Source organism: Chanodichthys erythropterus, chromosome 12, assembly GCF_024489055.1.
Source record: "Chanodichthys erythropterus isolate Z2021 chromosome 12, ASM2448905v1, whole genome shotgun sequence".
In the NCBI taxonomy this organism is placed as follows: Eukaryota; Metazoa; Chordata; class Actinopteri; order Cypriniformes; family Xenocyprididae; genus Chanodichthys; species Chanodichthys erythropterus.
This window is the reverse complement of record NC_090232.1, coordinates 6,828,505-6,837,844: the sequence shown is the minus strand read 5'-3', so window position 1 is coordinate 6,837,844 and position 9,340 is coordinate 6,828,505. Positions and strand designations below refer to the sequence as shown.

The following is a 9,340-nucleotide window of genomic DNA, read 5'->3' as shown; positions in this document are numbered from 1 at the left end:
ATTAGAACTGCTAACCTATGTACGTTGTCGGCTCTCATTTAATAAACCTTGTTAAACATAACCATCTTTATCGTGTTTTTGAAGAAGTCCATTCAAATGTAAAGCAATGAGAGGAAACTATTTTTATAAGGCTGTACAAGACTATTGACCAGAACTGACAAGCATGGCCACAATGGCCATTTTAACTGATGTCAACTGGGACAAGCACTAAAATGTTGGCAATCAGCAATACGCAAAACAGCATGTACATGGAAGGAGAATTGAAATGTTAAAAGTAAGTGTATGCACTAATTAAGTGCTACAGTCAAGAAGGATCAGAGACCTTTCAAAGTATGCAAATTTTCAGGTCAAACCTGGAATAAAGTGCAACAGAAAACCACTTTATGTAAAATTCATTCTGCCATAAGTGTGTAGGCATTTTCTCTGGAGGATACGTAGGATAAAATGTATGGTCATTTTCTACAGAACCACTTCACAAATGAATGACTTCATTGCTTGACAGCTCTACTAAATGAACATTAAAGTGATAGCCTAGTTCACCCAAAAATTCAAATTATCCCATGATTTACTCACCCTCAAGCCATCCTAGGTATATATGACTATTTTCTTCTTTCAGATGAACACGATCTGAGTTACACTGTTAAAAATTGTCCTGTTAAAAAACAGTAAGTAACTGGCAGCACGGTTGCCAGCAAGTTACTGTTAAATTAACAGTGTCTTGCTGTTGTTGAAATTTACAGTTTGTTACTGTTTTTGTAAATACAGCATAAAGCTGTTATTTTCTACATTAACAGTAAATTACTGTCAAAAGTATTAACAGTTAATTAATGTTTATTTGCACTTTTTAACTGTAAGCTACAAATGTTATTATATTGAGAAATGGACTGCTAAGAAAAAAAGGTGTAACTATTTTTCTAGATATTTCTTTGATTTTATTAATTACCCCTTAGACGTCTTGTTGTAAAACCATAATACAATGTACAAATATATCCTTTGAAACATTACAAATTTAACACAATGCAGAGTAACTTCAAAATGTGCTTTATTAAAACTTTGAAAAACTTGAAAAATAAAGCCACTTTAAATCACAAAATATTCTCAAAATTACTTACCCCCATGCCGTTCCACACCCGTAAGACCTTCATTCATCTTCAGAACACAAATTAAGATATTTTAGTTGAAATCCAATGACTTAAAGAGGTCTACGGTTATCATTGAAATCCGATGGCTCCGTGAGGCCTTCATAGGGAGCAATGACATTTCCTCTCTCAAGATCCATTAATGTACTAATGAAGGTCTTACGGGTGTGAAACGACATGAGTGTAAGTAATAAATGACAAAATTTTCATTTTTGGGTGAACTAACGCTTTAAGTCCATTAGCTTCTTAAGTAGACTGGCAACCCGAGTGTGATAAGTCTTGTCCACCCTTGGTGCCTTTTTCAGGATTTATTCCAATGAAGTGTCTGAAAAACAAATGCATACATTCAGAATTAGTGTGGGTAAAAGTTTACATAACGAGAATGTGAATAGAAATTAAGGTAACACTTTACAATACGGGTAATATGCATTAATTCATGCTTAACTAATGCACAAATAATCAAGTTAATGTATGACTTATGAAGAACTAAACCATTAATTAATGATTACTGCATCAGCAACTAATAAAGTTTCTATATGTTTAATAGATTAAGTAATCATTATATTGTTATTAGTTAAATGTGTCATAATATATTAATTCCCTAATAGCATATTATATTAACTAATAATGTAAATGAACGTGTTAATTACCACAATCGGTCAAAGCCATGCATTTCAACTTCCAGTTGTCTGCTTTAAATAATCTTTAGCTAATGATTTACAAAGGTATCTTGTTATGACTTTACTTGTTGAGGCACATGACTATTAACTAATTCAAAATTAATTCAAAACCCATAACCACAATGACATATTACTTAAACGGTAAGTTCACCCAAAAATGAAAATTCTGTCATTAATTACTCACCCTCATGTCGTTTCACACCCGTAAGACCTTTGTTGATCTTCGGAGCACAAATTAAGATATTTTAGTTGAAATCCGATGGCTCCGTGAGGCCTTCATAGGGAGCAATGACATTTCCTCTCTCAAGATCCATTAATGTACTAAAAACATATTTAAATCAGTTCATGTGAGTACAGTGGTTCAATATTAATATTATAAAGCGATGAGAAATTTTTGGTGCGGCAAAAAAACAAAATAACGACTTATTTAGTGATAGTCAATTTCAAAACACTGCTTCATGAAGCATCAGATCATTGTGAATCTGTGTGTCAAGATCCATTAATGTACCAAAAACATATTTAAATCAGTTCATGTGAGTACAGTGGTTCAACATTAATATTATAAAGTGACAAGAATATTTTTGTGCGCCTAAAAAACAAAATAACGACTTATATAGTGATGACCAATTTCAAAACACTGCTTCAGGAAGCATCGGAGCATAAATGAATCAGTGTGCGGAATCATGGTTTGGATCGTGTGTCAAACCGCCAAACTGCTGAAATCACGTGACTTTGGTTCTCTGAACTGCAGATTCGACACTTTGATTCATTTATGATTTTGAAATCAGCCATCACTGAATAAGTCGTTATTTTGTTTTTTTGGTGCACCAAAAATATTCTCGTCACTTTATAATATTAAAATTGAACCACTGTACTCACATGAACTGATTTAGATGTGTTTTTAGTACATTAATGGATCTCGAGAGAGGAAATGTCATTGCTCCCTATGAAGGCCTCATGGAGCCATCGGATTTCAACTAAAATATCTTAATTTGTGTTCCGAAGATGAACGAAGGTCTTACAGGTGTCAAATGGCATGAGGGTAAGTAATAATTGAAAGAATTTTCATTTTTGGGTGAACTAACCCTTTAACAATTAGTCATGTGCCTCAAGTAAAGTCATAACATAACAAATATTAATAAAAGTCTTGAGGGCTTGGAATGACATGAGTGTGGGTAAAAGATGGCAGCATATTTATTTTGTGTGAACTGTCCCTTTCAGTGTTGTACAAAAGCATTTACCATGTTTGCTGAAATACAAAAGAAAAAAAAAGAAGAAAAAAAAAACACCCTTAGAGGCTTATGTAATAAAATAGACTAGTTCTATACATACCAAGGAGTATCAGTCGAGGAGTTGCAGGTTGTTCAAGTGTCCTTTCTACATCAGCTGCAGTGGAAGAGGCCTAAGACACAGTTACAATGATGAGGACAGACTCAATACACTAACAATAATGCCTGTAATGTATGCATTTAATTTTTAAATTAGGAAAGAGCATGTCTATTTCAGTTGTTAGGACAATAATACCATGATAGAACATAAACAACAACAGCGAGTCAAATTGGACAGTCTTTGGGCACGAAAAATCTCAACAACAACAAAGTCTCCACTGAAATAAAATGTCATTTAGCCTACTGTACTGGGCAAAGTAACATTACAATACAAACCATCAACATAATAACTTACTGAGTAGTAACGCGCAACTTATTCTATCAAGCTAACCTTGGTCGAAGTAATCCAAAATACACCCAACGCTAAAGAAGCAAAACAGCAACAAAAGAAAAACTCCCCTCATAATACAGTTATGTACAAATTAGAACAAGCTTACCCAAATTTGCAAGCACAACGTTATCGAAATCAACGTTTTGTCTAATATAAACTAAATGTAGGCTATATTATCCAATAAATGAAAAGATCTTAAGCTAAAATTAGCAAACGAGATGACGACAATTTCAGCGTTAGAAATAACTTACATCGATATTACTTTGTTGCTATGATGTTAAAGGCTTACTTTGCAGAAGAGTTTATAGTATATCATATTTGAAAAACTTGTATAGGTATACATAGTGAACTCACCTCGTACTCGGGAAATGTATGAATCCGAAATCCAGCTCCACTCTGTGACGCAGTTTGCACGGTTGGCAGGTTTGGCACTGAAATGGACGTATAAAACAGTTACAAGCTCAGCATCCACAATTATTACAGTTATTTGCACAGTTATTTGCAATTGCAAACGTGTAGCCTATCTTGTGTAAAAGGAGCAAGGCAAAGGTGCACTCACCGGTTAAATCACAGTGTAAAGACGGATAAAAATCCAGATGTGTTCGCTGCAGTTTTCAGTTCCAAAAATACTGTTAAGTACTGTTTTCTTTCCTTTGTGGAATAAATACGGTAAAATGCTGTTAAAATTTGTGTATGTCATTTCACCAACCGTAAAAAAACAGTAATGCGCTGCTTTTTAATATAACAGGATTATACTGTTAAAATTTTGCCGTAAATTAACAGCAATTTTTAACAGTGTATATTAAAAAAAATATCTTGGCTCTTCCAGTGAGGGTGAAGGTAGTGAATGGTGCTCGAAATTTTGAAGCCCCAAAAAGCACATCCATCCATCATAAAAATAATCTACACGGCTCCAGGGGGTTCATAAAGGCCTTCCGAAGTGAAACAATGGATTTTTATAAGCAACATATCCATTTTTAACACTTGATAAACTATAATCACTGGCTTCCAGGAACGGGCGTACGCAAGTGGAGTACGCACAAGTGACTTCTGACTCGACATATGAAGTAGGGCATTTCAACATTTCTCTTTAAAAATTCTTGTTTTAGACTTCTAATTTGTGACCAGTGTTTTGTTTTGCTCTATCCTCTGTGCTTCCGCACTTCCACACTGGATGCACTTTTTCGGGCTTCAAAATCTCAAACAACATTCACTACCATTATAAAGCTTGGAAGAGCCAGGATATTTTTTTTTAAATAATCTCCAATTGTCTTCGTCTGAAAGAAGAAAGTCATGTATATCTAGGATGGCTTGAGGGTGAGTAAATCATGGGATCATTTTCATTTTTGGGTAAACTAACTAAAAAGAAAACTGGAATGTATAACTTGGAATGAAGACTTATGCTGCGTCCCAATTCGCCGTTTGTGAACAAAAAGTACTTACTTTTGAGTGTGTAGCAAAAGTGCGTCTTTTCTCTCTGTCACATCCTGTCACCGTAAACTGGCCTGTCAATCATCTTACATCCTCCACATTTCATTTAGTTAATTACCGTATCGGAGAGAAATGCAGCACGTTGATCTGCAGTCGTGGGTCTTTCATGTGGAGAACTCTCCTCATATTAATGCATAATGATGCATTTAAAAGTTAATGGCCAATCGTATATGTATAAATGTCCACATTGGTATTTGCAGATGAAAAATAACACAGATAACATTAAATATATATTTTCTATGACGTTGAACTGATTACTAGTCACTCAAACCTCTGAGCGTAGATCGCGCATATCCGCCATGTTTTGTAGATTTTTTTTTTTAACACTTTTTAATTGTGTTAATAGTTCTGAACTGAATCCTCGTCCAACGCGCAATGGGTTGTGGGCAATATTAGCCTTTATAGTGTGCACGGATCCACACTTTGAAAATCTACCGGAAATAGTAGACCATCCGGGGACTTTTGGCATACTCTTTCTAACATACAATGCTTTGGGACAAACTTATTTTAATCACACATACTATTTAGAATGGATAGTATGGGCATTGGGATGCAGGGCTAGTCATGAAACTTTCATTTCCACAAAATCCAACTCAAACATGCAAACATCTCACTGCCTCTTCAAATAAGATGTGCAAGGCCAAGCATGAATGCACCATTGGTCTCCATTCTGGTGGCAAATTCTGAGGACGAATTGACACAAGGAATCCAATAAGTATCCTTAATTTGCATCACAGGATCAGGAACTCAAATTGCCTGTTAGCAGATTGACCACAGCTGTGGGGACCCAAGCACATGGAGAAATGCTTGTTAGGTCACAGAGAGAGAGAAGCATTTAAACATGAACGCCTGTGTGCCAACCTCTGCAAGAGTCTCAGAGGACTCAATGGGAAGGGAAATCAAAAAAAGTGTGTTTACGCTTTGAGAGGCAGCTGTGCAAAAGAGCAATAAAAACAACCTAAAATTGATGTGCACTGCCATTCAAGCCACAGGGCAGCAAGGCATGTAGACATGGTCAAGAGCAAGATGATCTGCTGAAGTTCAAACTGAGGTCATTTAAGTGACTTTGAACTTGGTGCCAGACGGGCTGGTCTGAGTATATCGAGTACAGATACTGCCGAACTACTTGGATTTTCACACACAACCATCTGCAGAGTTTACAGAGAATGTGGGCAAAAATACCTTGTTTAGGTCATAGGAGAATGGTCAGACTGGTTCAAGCTGATAGAAAGGCAACAGTAACTCAAATGACAAATCGTTACAACCGAGATCTGTAGAAGAACATCTCTGAACACAAAACACGTTGAGCCTTGAAGCAGATGACCTACAGCAGGAAAAAGAGTAAGTGTATGTACTAATTAAGTACTACAGTCAAGAAGGATTAGAGCTAGAATAAAGTGCAACAGAAAACCACTTTATGTGAAATTCATTCTACATAAGCGTGTAGACATTTTCTTTGGGGGATGCATAGGATAAAATGTATGGTCATTTTTTTACATTACCACTTCATAAATGAGATAACCTAAAGCTGGGTGCACACTGTGAGATTTCTATTAGTCCTTTATGATTGCTGCTTGTCAGACTGTATGAACATGATCTTCATGTCACACTGGGGGATCTGAGGTGTCATTTATGTCAGACTGTAGGACAGTGAAGACATGTTAAAAATGGACGCGTGCATGAAAACTTTTCCGGAGTTTTACATCAGTCCACACACATTCGGTGACAGTGAGCTGCATTACACATGGGACTGAAATGGTGGCTAACAAAGTGTTCATTTTGATCACGGCTTGTCTTTAAAAACGAAGACAATTCGATGTACGTCATAGAAGTCACAGGACTGTGTGCCAAATCTTCTGACACTGCCAGAATTTTGTCAGAGGTAAAATTTGATCGTAACGCTCATTAATCGGCTGAAGGTGAACATGTCAAAATAGCGATTGAAGACTACAGATTTTTCCCAACGATTATAGGAATCTTTTAGGATTCTCAAAATTTGTCTCAGATGACCAAATTGTGGCCAAAATCGCACAGTGTGCACCTGGCTTATGTGACTTCATTGCTTGACAGCAATAAACCAACATTAAAGGGATAGTTAAAAAATGAAAACGATACTATAATTTATTCACCCTCAAGCCATCCTAAGTGTATATCTATCTTCTAGATAACATGAAAGCATGAGTCCATTCTGCCTTGTATTAGCAGTTCAGGCTGCTGGAGGTGTAATGGTGTGTGGGATATTTTCTTGGCACACTTTGGGCCTCTTAGTACCAACAGAGCACTGTTTAAACGCCACAGCCTAAGTTCTGGTGCTGACCATGTCAATCTCTTTATGTCCACAGTGTACCCATCTTCTAATGGCTACTTCCAGCAGGATAACACGCCATGTCACAAGGCTCAAATCATCTCAAACTGGGTTTTTGAACATTTATTTATTTATTTGAAAAATACCAACACATTGTCACTCTTAACACGTTATATATGGACGCTTGGTCAGGACCCCTTGGTTACTTTTTAATGCACAGGGTATCCCTTTTGTGTCATTTTTTCGTGTCATTGTGCAGGGTAAAGGGTAGTTGTTTGCCTTTTGCATCTGGGGCCGTATTCACAAAACATCTTAAGACTAAAAGTAGCTCCTAACTTGCCAATTTAGGAGAAACTCTTAAAAATAACGGGCACATTAGTCCTAATTTTAGGACTCCTAATTTTAATAAATCTGTGAAGCATTAGGAGTAGTCAAGTCACTAAGAACAAATCACAAACAATCCTTATGGCCCAAAGACACCATTGAGGCAACAGGCAATAGAGCCTGAAACAATAGATTTGAATCTACTATAAAATGCCAGAAAATAAATCTTTAATAAATAAATAAGTAAAACAAGTTCACATTTACAAATGATTGAATAGAGTAAAAAAAACAAACAAAAAAAAAAACATTTATTTATATATATATATATATATATATATATTAGCATATTTGGCGTGCTGTCCAAGGGGATCAAGGGCTCAGAACTTGGAATTTAGCCCAAACCCAGAGTTCTTCTTGTAACCCCAGCCGAGAGCGAGAGGTAACTAGCTAGGTGAGGTAACTCTGTGTTGTACATGCCTCCTCCGGAGCTGATTAAATTTGAACGTGCTCCTCCCAAACTTTGTTTATGAAACATAATTTGTCGCTTGAATTCTGCATTCTCTCAAGACACAGACAGGCTGAAATTAGCTGAACATATACTAATTTAATTAGTGACACTTAGCGTACATTTTAAAACCTTTATTTGAATATCAACATTTGAATATTTTAAAACCTTTATTTGAATATGGGAACATGATACCTCATTCTACAATATTTCTGTGATTAAATCGCTGAAAGAGATTCCTCCCCCATCAGCCAATCACTGTGGGCATAGTTAGTAATCATGTCGACATCATCCATAGCAACGAGGTCAACCCCGCCCTTTCTCTTAGCTTAAGACTTCTCTCTATTCCTTAGTAAAACTTAGTCTCAGCAGCTTTGTGGATAGGTTTTAATAGAAAACTCTTAACTAAGAACTTTTACTACTACTTAGGAGAACTCTTAGTGGTAATATAAAATGTTTTGTGAATACGGCCCCAGATCAAGACACAAGACACACCTAACCCTATTCCTACCCTAAACCTACCCACTTCTCAACAAAATAAAACATGTAACAGGAAAATAAATGTACAGTTGAAGGTATTTATTGCAAAAACTGACCAAAAACATATTACAAACAACTCATGTCTGGTTCCAAGTCTTCTGAAGCCAGTGTTTCAGTTGAGACCAGCTCATTCAAGTCCGAGTCAAGACCGAGTGCAGAGTATGTTGAGTCCAAGTCAAGAAAGTTTTAGAAGTTCAAGAAAGAGTTCTAGACACAAGAGGTATCTTTCTGGGGAACAGACGTGATAAATGTGAGGTGACAAAAGAAAGAATGATTCTGATCTGGAGGTGAGGTGAACTAACAGACTGCATAGCCTCAAACCCTGCTAAGCAATTAATTAATCAATCAATCATTTACTCATAATTTGGCCTTTGTGGCTGTATTAGCCTATAGTTTATTTTTTATTACAAATGTGATAAACGTTTGCACAAGTATATGTGTTGGGGAATTTAAAATGTAACATTTCAATTATATTCTGCTGAAATGACTTGAAAAAAAAGATCTGTTAATTTTGCTGAACGAGATTCAAAGACCCGAGTCCGTAAAATGATCCGAACTTTCCATTACTACCCGAGTCCTGCTGCCTTTGCACTAACGTTAGTCTCAAGTCATGCGCAGTTGCGCACAAGAAAATCAC

The 9,340-nt window shown here is 36.2% G+C and overlaps 1 long non-coding RNA gene across 2 annotated transcripts; it reads right to left on the bottom strand.

The window, feature by feature from the left end:
* Nucleotides 1-1,057: 1,057 nt before the first annotated feature.
* LOC137033065 (uncharacterized) lies at nt 1,058-4,232 on the bottom strand. Of its 2 annotated transcripts, XR_010896802.1 has the most exons (4): nt 4,098-4,232; nt 3,893-3,969; nt 3,152-3,221; nt 1,058-1,464 (listed from the first exon to the last, which is right to left on the bottom strand). It is a non-coding gene; the product is annotated as an uncharacterized lncRNA (long non-coding RNA). The 2 variants fall into 2 exon arrangements; XR_010896801.1 differs by having other exon boundaries at nt 3,893-4,232.
* Between the last annotated feature and the right edge of the window lie 5,108 nt (nt 4,233-9,340).